Raw genomic sequence first — 21,410 nt, 5'->3', positions numbered from 1 at the left:
CAAAATTAGGCATAGTTTCTGTGAATTTTCAGATTGTCTGTTACCTCCCAATAACTCCATGGACCCTTGAATAAAAACCCCAAGTCTACACTCTACTCCATGCAGAGGAGATGAAAAGTAGAAGAAAAATTTAAGGGGCATTTTAAGGAAAAAATAGCATTTACATTACTAATTTGAGGGACAGTGAGAAGAATGCTGCCATTAAGATGTTGAATTGAGAAATGTAGCTGCTAAGAGGACAGTCTTTAATTTTGTGACCCATTGACAATTAGAATTAGAGAACTGCAATTCTGGTGGAAATCTGAACTAGGGAGGCAGATTTAGGTGGTCAGCAGAAAATAATTACTGACATCATGGTATTTTTGCTTTTCAAAGGGGTTGGTGTATAAAGAAACATATATTTAGGGAATGAGAAAAGAAGAAGTATTTAAAAATAAAAATAGAACTCTGAAAAGTAGGATGAAATTAGGATAATATACTATCACAAAAGTGAAAGACTAGAGAATATAAATATTGTTATAGATTAGAACTCAAGTCAAAACTTGAGCACCTGTGGAGTGAACTGAATAAAGCAAGGATAGGCAGGGCAATGAGTGGCTTCATGGATCAGTAGGTCTGAAGGCAATGTTCCAGAGAAGCTAGAAAGCAGAAAAAAAAGTGGAATGTTTTGGAGGCATGATGGCTCCAAGGAGTTTTTGGATAATAGAGTGAAGGAGAAAACTGAAGATCTGGGCTGAGACACCAATTCAAGACACAGGAGGGTAAGCACATTTAACAAATAAAAGCCAATAGGAGTCAGGCATAGAGAAGGAAGAACAACTTAACTACAGAACACAAATGTTGACAGAAACCTGATTCTAATAGGCTTTGTACTTTTAGCCTCTTTTCTTTTGATTGGTCCTATGGATACCAAATATTGAAGAATCATCAGAAGTCTGGGAGGTCCATGATGCTGGGTCAGAAATAAGGGAGCTTCCAACTGGGAAAAACAAGACGGCCTTCAAGAAAGTAGGTTTCATGTAGTATAAGAAGGAAAATTATAGGTATATGTCCCTACAATGGCCCTTTCTAGTGCTATTGCTATACAAAAAAGTGAGGCAAGAGTCTTTTAGAAATGGTGGACAGGTAATTAAAATTAATCTGACAACTGAAAACAACAAATAATACTGGCCAAAAATATAGAACATATCTTCTTAAAGGCCAAAAATATCTGATTGAAGTGAAGAATAGTGGTCTGAAGACCTCAACCTTTAGTGTCTTTTATTCTTCTTTGGACAGCAACAATTAGAAAATAATTTTACATGGGGAGAAATGCCAGATATAGCATGCACCTAAAGTAAAATAAATATATTAAAAAAAGAAAATAATTTTAATTTTAAAATTAATTTTAAAACATGTTATATAAGATGATATCCAAATAGCCAATAAATGTATGGCCAATATTCAAACTCACTTAGTCATCAGTAAAATGCAGATTAAAATATGAGATTATATCACACTATTAGAATAGCTAATATCAAAATTACTGGCAATATAAAATGTTAGAAAAATTATGAAAAATATAGAATTCTTAAATACTGATATTTGTCACTTTGGAAAATGTGTTAGCATGATTCTTAAAAAATATCCCTACAGAAATGCATGCACATACCTACAAGTACACACATACATGAATATTCACACACATTATTCATTATAGTCAATTACTGGAAAGAACAAAAACATCCATCTGTAATAGAATGGATAAAAAACAAACTTTCCATGTTTATCCAATGGAATACTACACAGTAATGAAAAGGAGATCTACAGATACATGAAACAACATAGACGAAACATTTATAATGCTGAATGTAAGAAGGCAGATTTTTAAAAATTACATGGTATATACATCTATGAATATAAATTTAAAGCACAAGAAAATCTAAAGTTGTATTTTTATTTGGTAAAAGTGTGAAGAAGAAGAATAAAGCAATTATTATGGCAATCAAGAAACTGGTTACCTGTGAGTTTGATAGAGTGATATTTGGGCATAGAGAGGCATCTGAGTACTGGTAATGCTCCAGGTCTGGAGAGGAGAGTGGTTTCATGGGTGTATGCTTTGCTTTGTTATGTAATCGAGCTACACATTTTTATGCAGTATTTTGGATGTGTTAAATTTATAATAATAAAGTTTTTTGAGGCAAGCTTGAGGAAATGTCCTCACGTGTAAGAAGAATGCAGAAAAAATTATCTTGAGTGACCAGCATCCTTTTGTCCCTTATTATTACTGAAAACTAAAATTTAAAAATTAAAAAAACTAAAATCTACTGAAAACTAAAATCCATTTCCAGAACTAGCAAATAGAGCTTGAGCTTGAGAACAAGTAGAAACCATAGAGGTTTGAATATTTCTATTTTACAGATGGGAAAATCAGGCCTAGGAGTTTTGCATATAAGCTCAACATCCAATAACTGGCTGGAACTGAGAACCAGGTTTCCTGCTTATAAGTACAGATTTTTTTTTTTTTTTTTTTTTTTTTACTACACACTGTTATTTCTTGCTAAATTCCCCCTTTGAACTGTGAATTTAAACTTGGGTATCATAAATAGATTGATATATTGAAATAGACTTTTAAAGATACATTTGTGGGGTAATTTTTCTCTGAAACTTTTTTCCATTGTAAGTTAATGTACATCATGAAATATCTTCACCTAGTAAATCTGTTCAGAATTAATGGATGTGCAAACTGTCAAATGATGCTCATGTTAAATGTGGGCTTTTAAATAAGTTGGTGAGTTAATGTCTCTGCTCACAGCAAGGGACAAAATTTCACATCTAACATTCATAAATGTGGACTCTTTCCTACATTTATTAGCATTGACTTATTACTATAAAATATAATGGGAAGGTGTGAACATGACATATATTTTGTTACATATTTTTAGTTTATAATTAAAAAAGAATTCTATATGATAGGCTTTGACAAGGACATGCCTCAGAGATGATTTTATCTTTGTTCACATGTGAAACCAACAGAAAAAAAGAAAGCTATTAATACATCCAATTCATTTGACAAATATTTATCCAATGTTCAGTAATGCAAGTTTAAAAGTGTAGTACTCGCAGTGTTTTCAAGTTAATGATATGATATTTGCATTCCCAAAATAAAGATTTGGTTGTATTTTTGGCTTGTGATTTAATTCTGTTTCTCTGCATGAATCTTATTATTCCAAAGTCATCTTTATTACATGTGTATTGATCTGTTAAGTAATAATCAACTAGTGACAAAAGAGGGGAAAGAAACACATATATCCGGTAGCAATATTATTACTCTTAGTTTAAAGGACATTCTCATGTCCTGAGTTTTGATGGCTCTGAATACCTTGAGATATTGCTGTCTTTCATCATACAGGGAAGTGTGGAATTCTTCATTTCTTTGTTTTCCTTACCTTTCACAACTACCCTTGAAAGTCATTACCTATCTGACCTGCATCTTCTGTATATTATAGCACCTAAAATTAAGCATAATGCCTTCTTCAGAGTAATATGTTTATTCAGTTTAGAATTTCACCCCATTCTAAATTGAGATATCATAATTACATTGTTCAATAGTTTGTCACAATGCTCGGAGGAATACTTTAGCAAATTAAAGGGAAGACAAAAACCTATTTCATTATTTAATGACACATTTTCTACTAACTAATTCATCTTTGTTATAAAATGAGGGAGTATTTTTCCCTTCTGATATTGCTAATCAAAATCAGATCAACAGATATCAAACATTTGTTCTTACAAGGTACTGTGGGAAATATATAGAAGTAAAAGATACAGTGCTTAATTTCAGCAGATTTTGCATTTCAGTTAGACAAGGAGAAAAATTAAATACTAAATATGATATAATTAGTATTTAAATAATTCTTCATTGCAACAAAGTTTTAAAATATTTTAGTATTGGCATTAAACGTCTATACATACATTTCATATGTATTCTAAAATGCAAATAAATATAAATACAAATAAATAAACAAACAGAAAATAATGGGTTGTAACTGACATTTCTTCCTAGGTAAAATATTTGATTCCATAATTTCTATGCCATATATATATATATATATATGAAAGAGAGTTTTGGTAAATCTGTGTCACAATATGAAAGTAGGTCTCAAGGAAAAAGAGTAGTCAGTTCTCTAATTTGCCTTGAAATGAATTAGAATCTTTCTATTATTCTCATGTCAGTATGGCAGAAATAATTTTTTACTAAAATTCAGCAAATGTCTAAAGTAAATTTTTGTGATTTAAAATAAAAACATCAGAATAAGGCCAAAAAAGAGTAAATGTATTTCATTTATTGAACATGCAACTGCAAACAGAAAATAAGTCTTATGTATTATACAGTGAACACTGCATCAGTTTACTCTCCCGGTCAACTGAACAGGAATGCTCAGCAAAGCAACTTCCCTGCAGTCATTCAACAAACAGTATTGATGGTCTGCCATACATGCAGCACTTCGTTTTGAGGCAGCAGAGGATGCTTTGAAATAAAATACCCAGTCCTTTTCCATAAGGAGTGTCAATCTAGACTGGGTATAAGTCATGACAGTGGCTGATAAATTACTGTATAAGAATAAATAATAAAACTAGACAGCGTTATAAAGAACATCTGCAAAAACTATATGATAAGTGATGCAGGAGATATGTATGCTAGAAGCTCCAAGAAGAAAAATGTCATTCTTGGCTGATTATGCATTATGATCTTATACCAACCAATTCTGGGACATTGATAAAACATTTATTAAATGAAATTATTTGTAACTATGTCTTTATATCTTTGTAGACATAGAAGGGTTTGATTAAAAATAAAAGTATCTGCTTCAATGTAATAAATAAGAGAACTTCACCTCTGTGTTTTGTTAAATTCTTGAGTATTCATTAAATGTGTGTATTGCCATGGCTACTTTTTTCTTATTCATACAGGTACAATCTAAGGAAAATTTATTTCTCATCCTTATTCCATACCCCCTTGTTTAGATTAATTACCTAGAATTCTAGGAATGTCATTTTATGTTACTGATCTCAGTATCTCTTTGTTTTGGTATTAACTGTTCCAATGTATTTATAAGGGAGTCGGAAATGAACTACATGAGGGGGAGAAATCCACATAATGTTAGGGTTTAAATAAAGAATGCAATTCTTATTTATGGAGACATCTCTAATAGAAGGGTAGCTTCAAAACTGCATTTTCATCCTTGCTTTTTTCTACATCTGAACTCTATCTTTTCTTCTTTTTGGAAAGCCCACTCTAATATATCTACACAGATATATATATATATATCTGTGTAGATATATATATATCTGTGTATATATATATATATATATATATATATAGTTTTTATTGATTCAAAGTGATGTAAATGTTCACCATCCATACCCTAGAGTCGAAATATCTATATTTGCTTATATATTTATTCTTACTCTCCTACAGAAGTTTAATCTCTTAACCAAAGGTCCTAAAGATTCTTATTTATTTGGTGCAGATATAACGTTGATAAAAATTACTAAATTATTTTAAACTGTTTAAAAAGATAAGCACTAAAGAAATTTTTATCATCAGTATTTTTAGGACATATAAGTATCATAATTTTTCAGCTCTTTTAAGTCATGTCACTTTTCATTCAGTTTGGATTTTAGGATATTTGGATTTAGGATATTGGATGTTAGGATATTTGGATACTTTCATTCAGTTTGGATGGTGGCCCTGACTCACAATCATATAAATTGATAAAGTTAGACTTTGGAAATCATAGCAATAGTCCTGCTTCTTGTAGACAAGCAGATTCTGTATTTTAGGGAAAATTAAAGCCAAATTAAAGTGCCTCCTCGAGATACAATGGTGAGCAAAACCAGACATGATTCCAGTCCTCAAGGGTAGAGCTGCTAGATAATCGATGAAGTTCTCTGCCAGATAGAACGATGAAACAGAAGGAATTTGCTTAAGGGCACCCACGCATTTAATTGCAGATGTTCACAGAAGGCATGCAAGACTTAAGGTACTTCCATATTCTGTAAAGGCTTTATTGAAATACCATAACATTCACCTATTTTGAGTACTGTTAAATAAATTTAAGCATATTTGCAGAGTTCTGCAACCATCACCACGATCTAATTTTAAAACATTTTCATCACACTAAAAGAAACATTTATTTATTTACCATTTATTTACCATTAATCCTATTTCTACTCCTAGTCCCAGGCAATCACTACTTTCTGTCTCTCTATATTTTGCATTTAAGGACATTTAATGCAAGTGGAGTCATATAATATGTGGTCTTTATCTCTGGATTCTTCTACTTATAATGTTTTTGAGATTTATCCATGTAGCATATATCAGTACTTTATCCTTTTTTATTGCCCAATAGTATTTTATTTGTATGGGTTTCCAGTTTTAATATACATTAGAAGGAAGTTTTTAAAATGCAGAAATGTCAAAATGTGATTACAAAAATCATAGTATAATTTAAATGTTTTATTATAATAAATTAATATCAGCATAGAAAGATGCAATGACTTTATGTCTATATGGATAACTATATTTACATCAAAAATCTAAACTTAAGGCCTAACTTTCTTATCCTCTGCATATACATACTATTATGTCCTGATTACTTAGCATTTAGTAATCATTATTGGGGCCCTATAACTGGTATGAATGCTTTATAAAGTTTATAGCAGTTTATCTTCACAACAACCTTGTGGATAAATTCTATTCACTCTGGAATCAGACTGTCTGGGTACCAATGCCAGCCACTAACCAAGAATGTGATCTTAGGCAAGTCACTTTAGTATCAGTGCTTCAGTATCCACTATTAATATATGAAAACAAAAATAAGATCTAACAAAGGGTTTATTACAAATATCAAATTATATATATATAAGAATTCTTTGTGCATAAAAAGAACAATTTTCGTGTCAGCTGCTATTAATAGAAAAGTACACTGATGCTCAGAGATAAATAACTTTGTCCTGAGTGACACTGTAAGTAAATACTATGGCCATGATTCTAATACAGGCAACATGAGTATAGACACCAACAACTTCCTATATAATGGAGGAAAACATAGTGTCCAGGTCTAGGAGAAAGAATTTAAATCCATTATTTTATTCCCTTATGCTAGAAAACAAGCCACTTTTCAAATACTGAATATGCACAGTACAATTGGCATTGAGTCCACAGGGTTACTGACACAATAAATATAATCACATATGCTTAACTTGAGGAGGACTGAATTAATATTACTGGATTCTGGTTATATTGTTGTGATTATTTAAAGATATTATATACAAAGGGAATTTGAATCTGTGGAAGTAATCTTACAGATTTTTACCTGAGAAGTGGTAAATGATGAACTACCTAATGGTACTGAATTCTTCTGCATTAGATTTCTACCTAAAGTTTTAACTGACTGCAAACCCCTTTTATGACCACTGCAGTTTGCTCTGAGTCCTCTAGAGCTATTTAGAAAATTTCTATTAGAAAATATTTTATGAATGACCATATATTTATTAATCTGTGCATACTTAAACAAAAAAGACTCATTTCTACACTAGTAATCCCATTTCCAAGGAGAAGTACTATTCTATATACAGATTGATGAAGGAGTTATTAAATAGCTTTGCCCTATTCCTGTTTTTTTTGAAGGTAGATAATGACAATTATTTTAAAACTATTTTAAGTTCGAAGTTTGGTAAGAGATATTTGGCATTAAAAGGCCAATCACTGATTTATTTTCTTTTTCTAATTGACAAATTTTATTCTTTAGAGTAGTTTGAGATTCACAGTAAAACTGACTGTAAAGAGCAGAATTCCCGTATGCCCTCTGTTCCTACCAATTTATTTCTTATTAGACAACTTTGTCTCTGAAACTGATGGAAATGGCTTTTTCCTAAATGATTGCTTTTTAAAAGTGTAATTATATTAGTTGACTTCATTGTGATTTTCCTACATGCCCGTACATTTCTGAATTTTAAAGGAAGTGTAATTATTTCTTGAACAAAATTATTATTGTTGGATCGTGAATTGCTAATGCTTATGCTCTTAGTTCACCCATGAGTCATTTACTTCATTTAATTAAAAACATGTATTAAACTGGATTGTGCAATATTTGTATGTTGAAATTAATCAGAATTCCTGTTTATATTGTGGTGAAATAGAAGGTTCTTTACAATTTTCAAAAAGCTCTCAAAAAATCTTGAAATCATCTCTTGAAAAGGAAGACCTGGAATTTATGACTTTTTGAAGGAGAGATTTTAATCTTTTACTTACTACATAAAGACATATCCTTCCCTAGTACAGTGTGAAATCTAGAAACAAACATACTGGAAAACACTGGGGAAACTCTCCAGGACATTGGACTGGGTAAAACTTTCTTAAATCATATCCCACAAGCATAGGCAACCAAAGCAAAAATGGACAAATGGGATCATATCAAGTTAAAAAGCTTCTGCACAGCAAAGGAAACAATCCACAAAGAGAAGAGACAACACACAGAATGGGAAAAATATCTTCAAACTACCCATCTGACAAGGGATTAATAGCTAGAATATATAAAGATCTCAAACCACTCTATAGGAAAAATATCTAATAATCCAATCTAAAAGTGGGCAAAAGATCTGAACAGACATTTGAAAACAAAAAACCACAAATGGGAAACAGGCATATGTAAGGAGAAATGCAAATAAAAACTACAATGAGATATCATCTCACCCCAGTTAAAATGGCTTATATCTAAAAGACAGGCAATAAAAAATGCTGGCAAGGATGCAGAAAAAAGGAAACTCTCATACACCGTTGGTGGGAATGTAAATTAGTACAACCACTATGGCGGACAATTTGGAGGTTCCTCAAAAAACTAAAGAGAGCTACCATAACATCCAGCAATCCCACTGCTGGATATATATACCCCAAAGAAAATAAATCCGTATATTGAAGAGATATCTGCACTCCCATGTTTGTTGGAGCACTATTCACAGTAGCCAAGGTTTAAAAGCAACCTAAGTGTCCATCAACAGATGAATGCATAAAGAAAATGTGGTGCCTATACACAATGGAGTACTATTCAGCCACAAAGAAGAATGAGATCCTGTCATCTACAACATGGATTGAACGGGAGATCGTTATGTTAAGTGAAATAAGCCAGGCACAGAAAGGCAAACTTTGCATGTTCTCACCTATTTGTGGAATCTAAATTCAAAACAATTGAACTCATGGAGATGGGGAGTAGAAAGATGGTTACCTGAGGCCAAGAAAGGGAGTGGGGGTTGCAGGGGAAATGGGGATGGTTAATGGGTACAAAAATAATAGTTAGAAAAAATATTGAATAAGAACAACAATTTGATAGTACAACAGGGTGACTATATAGTAAGTAATAATTTAATTGTACATTTAAAAATAAGTAAAACAGTATAATTGTATTGTTTGTAACACAAAGGATAAGTGCTTCAGAGGATAGATACCCCCTTCCCCATGATGTGATTATTACACATTGCATGACTATCAAAACATCTCATATACACCTTCTATCTATTAATAAAAAGGAATCTAGAAAAAAAGCAATTTTATTTTTATTTTGTCTTTTGTACTATTTTTTGCTTAAAAGGGTATTCTGTCTTAGAAATTTTTAAACAAACTCTTATTGTCGTTACGGGTTAAATACATGAATCAGTATTTAAACATTTCACTGTAATTTTAAAAAAACAAATTCAGGGGAAAATGAAAAATCTATGTTAATCATGAATAAAATAATTTTATCTGGCAAAATTATGTTGTTTCTAAGAAAAATTTTAAAAAAGAAAAAAATTTAGATATTATTAACACATTACAGTGAGGAACCAAAGGGAAATAAAGGTGTGTTAGTGTACTTGTCTTTTTAAAGAGTCAATATATATGCAGATATGGTTTTAAAATATCAATAGGGGTAAACAAATATATAAATGCACCTTAATTTACAATGTTAGAGTAAATTAGAATGTTTAAATTTTAAAACAAGAGAAGAAATGTAGCCAATGGAAAGCAAGAAGGAGGGAAAAAAGGAGTAAAGAAAGTAATAGAAAAAACGTAAAACAGGGAAAATAAATGTGTCCTAACATATACAATTCAATGGAAATATTTAAAAGTCACTGATTCAAAGGATCTATAGAAGAAATACTTAATATGAAAGGTTATAAAATGGTTGAACATTTAAAAAATGGGAAAATACATATGCCAATCAAAAAACTTGCATAATAATCCCAATTACTGACAAAATAAAATTTAAGCCAAATATATTGTGAATGCCTAAGAAGGAATTACATACTTATAAAAGGATAAAAAATTGAGAATATATATCATCATAAAGCTATCGACTCCTAAATTTACATCCTCAAGATATGTCAAACATCTAGCAGAAACGAAGAAAAATAGATAACGAAATCATCAAATGTACCTGGAGATTGTTACCACTTTTATCTAAATAAAAATAATATATCAAGCATATATGCAATCAGCAGAGGTATTAAAAATCTGAATAATACAGTTTGATTTTTAGATATGTATAGAACTCTTCCCAGGAAATACTGGAAATGTTATAGAAAAAATAGATCAAGTTTAGGCCATAAAACAAGCCTTAAAGAAGTTCAGGTGATCAAGATCAATATCATGCTCTCTGATTGAAACAACAAATGCAACAAAATAGAAATTAGTAACAAAATATTGGTTTAAATATGATATTTTAGGAAAATGCCAAAACATATTTCAAAATAATCTTTTGATAAAAAATGAAATAAAAAGAAGTAAAGAGTAAAGAAACATTTAGAACCAAGTGACAATCAAAGTACTACATGTCACCATATAAAGGACACAAATACGAATGTATATATAAGAAACTATGTAGCTTCAAATTCATTGTTGGAAAACAAGACAGGTTTAAAATAAATGAACTAAACATTTAAATTCAAGTAGTTTGATAAATACCAATATTTAAAACTTAAAAAAATTTCTAAAATAAGTAAAAGACAAGGGTAGAAATTAACGAAATAGTGGCAAATGGTAATATAGAAGGTTAAAAAAAAAACAATGGTTATATGTTGTACTTTTAAAAGGCTAATTAAGTAGACAAATTTTTTATGATATAGTCAAAAGACAAAAGTGAGATATAAAACAAACAAAATGCAGAATGAGAAAGAAGAAAAACTTATTCAGTAAATAATTTAGAATAAATACATGCACAAATATATACTACTATTGAAAATGTGATTAAACTATACTATTTCCTAAAAAATGTAAAATGTCCAAATTGATGCAAGAAGAAATAGAGAATTTCAATAGACCAGTAAGAATCAAAGCAGTTGAAATGGCTAAATGGCTGTTAAACACTCTCTCTCACAAAAATAAATAAATAAACAAACAGACACAACAACCAAAAAACCACTCTAGAACTAAATGGTTTTATACATGAGTTCCACCAAAGTTTTAAGGAACACTTACTTCTCTTATATCATGGATCAGAATACAAAAACAGGAGCACATTTGCCCATCTCATTTTATCAGGATAGTGGAATCTTGATTGCAAAATCCAATAAGGATAATTTCCAATAACAAAATCAATAGCTCTGTTTTCTTATAAAAATAGATGCCAATATCCCAAGTAAAATATTAAACTATATCTAATGATGTATTTTGCAACACAATCAAGTAGGGTTATCAAAAAATGCAATAACATTCTAACATCAGAAAACCTATCAATATTGCTTTTAATGTAAATAGATCAAAGGAGAATTCATATAATTATCTCAATCAATACAGTATAAATATTTGATACAATTCTTCTGTAATTTAAATGGAAATTCTTATCAACCCAAGAATATAACCGAACTTCCTTATCCTGATGAATCTGTATTATAACTCATTACAGCAAATAGTATGCTTACTGAAGTGCCTTTGTTGCATTTCCTTTATGATTTGAAAGGCAAGAGTATCTACTATCACTGCTACATTTTAATTTAGGACAGGAGGACCTAGCCAAAACTAAAGAAAGGAAAACAGAGCTATTCAAGATTGGAAGGTAAGACAATGAAGTTGATATTTTTTGTGAATGAAATGATCACTTACCTAAAAGAACCAACAGAGTACAGACAAACTATAGGAATCAGCTGTGTTGTTGAAAGCAAAGTTATCCTATAAAAATCATCAGAAATAGCTAATTAGAACATATAATGAAAAAACTTGTCATTTATAATCTAGAAATCAGTTAAAACAAGAATAAGATATTCATAAAGAAACTTTAAAACTCCAGTAAGAATATATTCAACGCTTTTGATTAACAGACATAAAGATTGCAATTCTCCACATATTAGTGAAAAAATTCAATAGTATTCCAGTTAAAATTATAGCATGATATTTAAAATAATTGATAAACTTGCTCCAAACACTGTATGGATGAAAAAAATCCAGTAATAGATAGGTCAATCTTTAAAAAGAAGATTAAAAATGGAGGACTGACTATATCTGATATGAAGACATAAAACTAAGTCCAGAATTACAAAGAGTATGTTATCAAAGCAAGGAAAGCTCAGCAAATGAAATACCACAGTGAGTTCAGAGACGGGCATAGACGGGAACTTGACACAATATTAAACACATGTCAATGGGGGAAACAGATTGCAGGATGGCGGATGTTGGGAAAACTGGATTATCATATGAAATATAATAAAACTAGATTATTGATTATTTACTGCTACATGAAATGCTGTTTTATAATCAGATTAAAGGCCAAAATTTGAATGTCAAAACAATAACATTAATTTTTAAAAGTTTAGAAGGGCATGATTCATAGACAAGGAAAAACTTCTTTTAAAAATATCATCAATATGGCAAAGCTTTATGAATTTGATTATGTGAAAGTTAAGGATTTCTATTCAACAAAGAACACTGGACAAATTTAATTTGCAATTGACAAGGTAGAAAAATATATTATGTGCCATATCTGAAATAAAGAAGGATTTTACCTTTTTATAAAAAATTATGTGCAAATAAAGAACGACAATTCCAATTGCAAAAACTAATGGAAAAGAGGTATAACAAGAAATGTACTGAATGAAACCCTAAAAGGTAACAAGCATGTGATAAGACTCTAAGAATTACTGTCAACTACAGAACTAGAAATAAAAAAGAAAATGAGATCACACTACTAGACTGACAAAAATTAGAAAGTTACATTGTGCCAAATGTGTTCAGAGATCTGGCGATGGTCATCTTTATAATTGCTTTTAGGACTGTAGATCAGTTCATCTATTTAGAGGAGCAATCCACACTACTCAGTAAAATTAAGTGCACACATAGACTAAGCTTTAGCAATTTTGAGCCTGAGTTTATATCATAAGGAAATTTCATAGAGGTGCATCAGGGTACATGCACAAGGATGTTTATCACACTCGGCCTACATAAGTAAGTTCTGAAGATTTGTTCTACAATCAGGACACATGGACATAGGGAGGGGAAAAACACACACTGAGGCCTGACGAGGGTGACAGGAGTCGGGGGAGAGAAGGAGAGCATCAGGATAAAAAGCTAATGCATGTGGGGCTTAATGCCTTGGTGACGGGTTGATAGGTGCAATAGTTGAAGCAAACCACCATGGCACACGTTTATCTATGCAACAAACCTGCACATCCTGCAGATGTATCCTGGAACTTAAAATAAAATTAAATTAAAAAAAATCTGTTCTACAACAAAATGTCTCTAGTTAAAAATGTGGCATTATTCACTTCATAGTGTGTTAAAAGGGTAGATCTCATGCTAAGTATTCTTATCCTTCTCCCTTGACCAAAAACCAAAAACAAAAACAAAGGGATGAAAGAAAACTTTGGCAAGTGTTGAACAGCTTTTGCCTTGATTGTGGTGACAGTATGGCAGCTGTATATATATGTCAAAACTCATTCAATTGTATACATAAAATATGTTCAAATATATATCAAATAGTTCTTTATATATTAATTATACTCAAAGCTGTTAAAAATATAAAACAAAAAAAAATATGCACACAAAAGAACACATATTTTGCAAGAACATATACAGGCATACCTCGTTTTATTGCACTCTATTGTACTTTTCAGATGTTGCATTTTTTTAACAACTGAAGGTTTATGGTAACCCTGAATTGAGCAAGTCTATTGCCATAACTTTTTCAACAGCATGTGCTCACATTTAGTCTTCATGTCACATTTTGGCAACACTCACAATATTTCAAACTTTTTCATTCTTATTAAATCTGTTATGGTGTTCTGTGATCAGTGATCTTTGATGTTAACTATTGAAATTATTTTGGGGCACAACAAACCACACCCATATAAGACAGTGAACCTAATCAATCAATGTTGTGTGTGTGTTCTGACTGCTCCACTGACCAACCATTCCCTTATCTCTCTTTCTCTCCTCAGGCCTCCCTATTCCCTAAGACATAATATTGAAACTAGGCCAGTTAATAATCCCACAATGTACTCTAAGGGTTCAAGGAAGAGTCACAAGTCTCTTACTTTAAATCGAAAAGTAGAAATGATTAAGCTTAGTGACGAAGGCATGTAAAAAGCCAAGATAGGTTGAAAGTTAGTCCACTTGTGCCATATGGTTAGCCAAGTTGTGAATGGAATGCAAAAGTTCTTGAAGGAAATTAAAAGTACCACTCCAGTGAGCATGCAAATGATAAGAAAGCAAAACAGCCTTATTGCTGCTATCGATGTGTTAGTGGTCTGGATAGAGGATCAAACCAGTCACAATATTCCTTACACCAAAGCCTAATTGAGAGCAAGGCCCTAACTCTCTTCAATTCTATGAAGGCTGAGAGAGGTGAGATAGCTGCAGAGGAAATGTTAGAAGCTAACAGAGGTTGGTTCATGAGGTTTAAGACAATAAGCCATCTCCATAACATAAAAGTGTAAGGTGAAGTAGCAAGTGCTGATGTAGAAGCTATAGCAAGTTATCGAGAAAATCTAGCTACAATAATTGATGAAGACAAATACACTAAAAAACAGTTGGAAGACGATGCCGTTTAGGACTTTCATAGCTAGAGAGAGGTCAATGCCTAGTTTCAAAGCTTGAAAGGACAGGCTGACTCTCTTAGGAGCTAATGCAGCTGGTGACTTTAAGTTGAAGTCAATCCTCATTTACCATTCCAAAAATCCTACGGCCCTAAAGAATTATGCTAATTGGAGGAGGATCCAAGATAGCCAAATAGGAACAGCTCTGGAGTGCAGTTCCCAGCAAAAACAATGCAGAGGGTGAGTGCTCACTGCATTTCCAAACAAGTTTTCACTGCCAATAGACATGGAGATTCCGTCTCCAAAAAGTACCACATGTTTTCGGCACAGCTGGTGCCACGGGATGGTGCACAGAAACTCACACAAATTTGGGCAGCTGTTTCAACTGGCACCTGGAATGCCTGGGAGACAGAGCCGTCCATTCAACTGAAAGGGAAGGGGCTGAGACAGGGAGCCAGGTAATCTGGTTTGGTGGGTACTACTCCCACAAAACAAGCAATCAGAAAGGCTCTGGATTGAGAGTTTCACAGCAAGCGCAGCTGGACACCAGACAGTCCAGCTCAGTGGGGGGGAAAGGCATCCGCCACTACCGAGGCAGTTCACAGAGCAGCTGGGTAGAGCCTGCGGCAACTCAGCAACACCTCTGCAGGCAGACTGTGACTAGATTACTCCATGCGGAGCAGGGCATCTATGGAAAAAGGCAGCAGCATGTCAGGAACTTAGAAATAAAGCTGACCTTCCTAGGTCAGAGCACCTGGGAAAAGAGGTGGTTATCAGTTCCACTGCAGCAGACTTAAAAGTACCTTCCCAGCAGCTCTGCACAGAACAACAGAGCTCCCAGCACACTTGAGCTCCTGTAAGGGACAGACTATCTCCTAAAGCAGTTCTCCAACCACCGAATACCCGGAGACACCTCATAAAGGAGAGCCTAGGCCGACATCTGGCAGGTACCCTTCTGGGATGAAGATAACAGAAAAAGAAACTAGCAGCAACCCTTACTGTTCTGCAGCCCCTGCAGGTGATCCCCAGGCAAGCACGGTCTAAAGTGGACCTCCAGCAGTCCAGCAGCAGAGGGGCCTGATTGTTAGAAGGAAAACTAAAAGACAAAAAGAAATAGCTTCAACATCAATAAAAATGACATCCACTCAGAGACCCCATCCAATAGTCAAAGACCACAGGTAGATAAAGCCACTAAGATGGGAAAAAAACAGCTCAAAAAGGATGAAAACACCAAAAACCAGAACACCTCTCCTCTTCCAAGGAATCACAACTCCTCATTAGCTAGGGGTCAAAGATGGATGGAGAATGAATCTGATGAATTGACAGAAACAGGCTTCAGAAGGTGGGTAATAACAAATTTCTCAGAGCTAAAAGAATACGTGCTAACCCAATGCAAAGAAACTAAGAACCTAGAGAAAAGGTTAGATAAGACGTTAACTAGAATAAACAGCTTAGAAAAGAATATAAACGACTTGATGAAGCTGAAAAACACAGCACAAGAACTTCATGAAGCATACACAAGTTTCAATAGCGAAATTGACCAAGGAGAAGACAGGATATTAGAGACGGAAGATCAACTCAATGAAATAAAACGAGAAAGCAAGGATAGAGAAAAAAGAGTGAAAAGAAATGAACAAAGCCTCCAAGAAATATGGGATTATGTGAAAATACCTAATCTACATTTGATAGGTGTACCTGAATGTGATGGAGAGAATGAATTCAAGCTGAAAAACACTCTTCAGGATATTATCCAGGAGAACTTCCCTAACATAGCAAGCCAGGCCACCATTCAAGTCTAGGAAATACAAAGAACACCACAAAGATATTCCTCAAGAAGAGCAATGCCAAGGCACTTAATCGTCAGATTCACCAGGGTTAAAATGAAGGAAAAAATGCTAAGGGCAGCCAGGGAGAAAGATCGGGTTACCCAGAAAGGGAAGCCCATCAGACTCACAGTGGATCTCTCAGCAGAAACCCTACAAGCCAGAAGAGAGTGGGAGCCAATATTCAACATCCTTAAAGAAAAGGACTTTCAAACTAGAATTTCATATCAAGCCAAACTAAGCTTCATAAGTGAAGGAGAAATAAAATCCTTTACGGACAAGTAATTGCTGAGAGATTTCGTTACCACCAGACCCGCCTTATGAAAGCTTCTGAAAGAAGCACTAAACAAGGAAAGGAACAACCAGTACCAGACACTCCAAAAACATATCAAATGTAAAGACCATTGACATAATGAAGAAAATGCATCAACTAATGGGCAAAACTTCCAGCTAGCATCAAAATGGCAAGATCAAATTCACACATAGCAATATTAACCACAAATGTAAATGGGCTAAATGTCCCAATCAAAAGACACAGACTGGCAAATTGGATAAAAAGTCAAGACCCATTGGTGTGCTGTATTCAGGAAACCCAACTCACATGCAAGGACATACATAGGCTAAAAATAAAGGGATGGAGGAAGATTTATCAAGCAAATGGAGAGCAAACAAAAAAGCACGAGTTGCAATCCTAGCCTCTGAAAAAATGGACTTTAAACCAATAAAGATCAAAAGAGACAAAGAAGGACATTACATAATGGTAAAAGGATCAATGCATCAAGAAGAGCCAAGGATCCTAAATATATACGCACCCAGTACAGGAGCACCCAGATACATAAAGCAAGTTCTTACCAACCTACAAAGAGACTTAGACTCCCACACAATAATAGTGGGAGACTGTAACACTCCACTATCAATATTAGATCAACAAGACAAAAAATTAACAAGGATATCCAGGACTTGAACTCAGAACTGGACCAAGCGGACCTAATAGATATCTACAGAAATCTCCACCCCAAATCCACAGAATATACATTCTTCTCAGCACCGCATGGCACCTACTCTAAAATTGACCACACGATTGGAAATAAATCACTCCTCAGCAAATGAAAAAGAATGGAAATCATAACAAACAGTCTCTCACACCACAGGGTAATCAAATTAGAACACAGAATTCAGAAACTAACTCAGAACCACACAGCTTCATGGAAACTGAACAACTGGCACCAGAATGTCGACTGGATAAACAATGAAATAAAGGCAGAAATAAAGATGTGCTTTGAAACCAATGAGAACGAAGACACAACGTACCAGAATCTCTGGGACATTTAAAACAGTGTCTAGAGGGAAATTTATAACAATAAATGCCCACATGAGAAGCGAGGAAAGATCTAAAATCGACACCCTATCGTCAAAATTGAAAGAGCTAGAGGAGCAAGACCAAAAAAACTCAAAATTGAGCAGACGTTGGTGGCCAGGCTGCCAAGAGCAGTTCCACCGGATTTCACCATCTGAGACTTCCTTCGGGGCACCCCAGGCAGCAAACCATGATGGAGTATGAGTGGAAACCTGACCAGCAAGGACTTCAGCAAATCCTGCAGCTGTTGAAGGAGCCCCATCCCCAGACACCACCATCCAGAGAACCGTGCAACAATTCTAGAAACTGGAACAACTTAATCAATATCCAGACTTTAACAACTACTTGATTTTTGTTCTTATAAAATTAAAATCTGAAGATGAACCCACAAGGTCATTGAGTGGTCTCATCTTGAAGAATAATGTGAAAGCACACTTTCAGAACTTCCCAAATGGTGTAACAGACTTTATTAAAAGTGAATGTTTAAATAATATTGGTGGCTCCTCTCCTTTGATTAGAGCCACTGTTGGTATTTTGATCACAACTATAGCCTCCAAGGGAGAATTGCAGAATTGGCATGACCTCTTACCAAAACTCTGTAGCCTGTTGGATTCTGAAGATTACAACACCTGTGAGGGAGCATTTGGTGCCCTTCAGAAGATTTGTGAAGATTCAGCTGAGATTTTAGATAGTGATGTTTTAGATCGTCCTCTCAACATTATGATTCCCAAATTTTTACAGTTCTTCAAGCACAGTAGTCCAAAAATAAGGTCTCATGCTGTTGCATGTGTCAATCAGTTTATCATCAGTAGGACTCAAGCTCTGATGTTGCACATTGATTCTTTTATTAGGAATCTCTTTGCATTGGCTGGTGATGAAGAACCAGAGGTAAGGAAAAATGTGTGCCGAGCACTTGTGATGTTGCTCGAAGTTCAAATGGATCGCCTGCTCCCTCACATGCATAATATAGTTGAGTACATGCTACAGAGGACTCAAGATCAAGATGAAAATGTGGCTTTAGAAGCCTGTGAATTTTGGCTAACTTTAGCTGAATAGCCAACACGCAAAGATGTACTCGTAAGGCATCTTCCTAAGTTGATTCCTGTGTTAGTGAATGCCATGAAATACTCAGATACAGATATTATCCTACTTAAGGGTGATGTTGAAGAAGACGAAAACGATTCCTGATAGTGAACAGGATATATGGCCACGTTTTCACCGATGAAGGACAGTAGCTCAGCAGCATGATGAAGATGGAATTGAAGAGGAAGATGATGATGATGATGAAATTGATGATGATGATACAATTTCTGACTGGAATCTAAGAAAATGTTCTGCTGCTGCCCTAGATATTCTTGCAAATGTGTATCATGATGAACTGCTGCCACATATTTAGCCCCTTTTGAAAGAATTACTTTTTCATCATGAATGGGTTGTTAAAGAATCAGGCATCTTGGTTTTAGGAGCAATTGCTGAAGGTTGCATGCAGGGCATGATTCCATACTTGCCTGAGCTTATTCCTCACCTCATTCAGTGCCTCTCTGATAAAAAGCCTCTTGTGTGTTCCATAACATGCTGGACTCTTAGCCGCTATGCACACTGGGTAGTCAGCCAGCCACCAGACACATATCTGAAGCCATTAATGACAGAATTGCTAAAGCACATCCTGGATAGCAACAAGAGAGTACAAGAAGCTGCCTGCAGTGCCTTTGCTACCCTAGAAGAGGAGGCTTGTACAGAACTTGTTCCTTACCTTGCTTATATACTTGATACCCTGGTCTTTGCATTTAGTAAATACCAACATAAGAACCTGCTCATTCTTTATGATGCCATAGGAACATTAGCAGATTCAGTTGGACATCATTTAAACAAACCGGAATACATTCAGATGCTAATGCCTCCACTGATTCAGAAATGGAACATGTTAAAGGATGAAGATAAAGATCTCTTCCCTTTACTTGAGGGCCTATCTTCAGTTGCCACAGCACTGCAATCTGGCTTCCTTCCATACTGTGAACCTGTGTATCAGCGTTGTGTAAACCTAGTACAGAAGATTCTTGCACAAGCCATGCTAAACAATGCTCACCCAGATCAATATGAAGCTCCAGATAAAGATTTTATGATAGTGGCTCTTGATTTGCTGAGTGGCCTGGCTGAGGGACTTGGAGGCAACATTGAACAGCTGGTAGCCCGAAGTAATATCCTAACACTAATGTATCAGTGCATGCAGGATAAAATGCCAGAAGTTCGACAGAGTTCTTTTGCCCTGTTAGGTGACCTCACAAAAGCTTGCTTTCCGCATGTTAAGCCTTGTATAGCTGATTTCATGCCAATATTGGGAACCAACCTAAATCCAGAATTCATTTCAGTCTGCAACAATGCCACATGGGCAATTGGAGAAATCTCCATACAAATGGGTATAGAGATGAAGCCTTATATTCCTATGGTGTTGCACCAGCTTGTAGAAATCATTAACAGACCCAACACACCAAAGACATTGTTAGAGAATACAGCAATAACAATTGGTCGCCTTGGTTATGTTTGTCCTCAAGAGGTGGCCCCCATGCTACAGCAGTTTATAAGACCCTGGTGCACCTCTCTGAGAAACATAAGAGACAATAAGGAAAAGGATTCAGCATTCCGTGGAATTCGTACCATGATCAGTGTGAATCCCAGTGGCGTAATCCAAGATTTTATATTTTTTTGTGATGCTGTTGCATCATGGATTAACCCAAAAGATGATCTCAGAGACATGTTCTGTAAGATCCTTCATGGATTTAAAAATCAAGTTGGTGATGAAAATTGGAGGCGTTTCTCTGACCAGTTTCTTCTTCCCTTAAAAGAGCGTCTTGCAGCTTTTTATGGTGTTTAATCTGATACACTTAAGCTGCAGTCCCAAAATTAGGGGTCCTTCAGTCTTGGAGACTATGAGGGAGCCTCTGCACCCAGGGAAAATGTTACCCTTTACAGAGGGGAAGGGTAAACCAGTAGGGAATACAGTACAATCCCAACCCTACTGGGAGGGGTGGGAGGGAGGTGTTGCCGTCACTAAGTCGATGTTGGGAAACATTTTAACATCTGGAGCCTTTGTGGGTGGAAATATGTCTCCAATTACAACTCTGCACTGGATGTGAAGAAGCAAAAAAAATCTATTCAGTCTACTCACAAAACAGTACATTGTGGAA

At 34.4% G+C, this 21,410-nt stretch overlaps 1 long non-coding RNA gene and 1 pseudogene across 2 annotated transcripts; both read left to right on the top strand.

Annotated features, from left to right (window-relative positions):
• The first annotated feature begins 4,875 nt into the window (after positions 1–4,875).
• LOC116556555 lies at positions 4,876–14,615 on the top strand. Its single transcript, XR_004271071.1, has 3 exons — positions 4,876–4,888; positions 10,802–10,810; positions 14,524–14,615. It is a non-coding gene; the product is annotated as an uncharacterized LOC116556555 (long non-coding RNA).
• A 3,774-nt stretch (positions 14,616–18,389) lies between these two features.
• Positions 18,390–21,404, top strand: LOC116556799 (annotated as a pseudogene). Its single transcript, XR_004271164.1, has one exon. The product of XR_004271164.1 is annotated as a transportin-1 pseudogene (transcript).
• Positions 21,405–21,410: the final 6 nt, after the last annotated feature.

The sequence above is a fragment of the Sapajus apella genome, unplaced genomic scaffold, assembly GCF_009761245.1.
Source record: "Sapajus apella isolate SASKATOON/1434 unplaced genomic scaffold, GSC_monkey_1.0 scaffold17, whole genome shotgun sequence".
NCBI classification, from domain to species: domain Eukaryota; kingdom Metazoa; phylum Chordata; class Mammalia; order Primates; family Cebidae; genus Sapajus; species Sapajus apella.
This window is presented reverse-complemented; position numbering and strand designations above follow the sequence as displayed.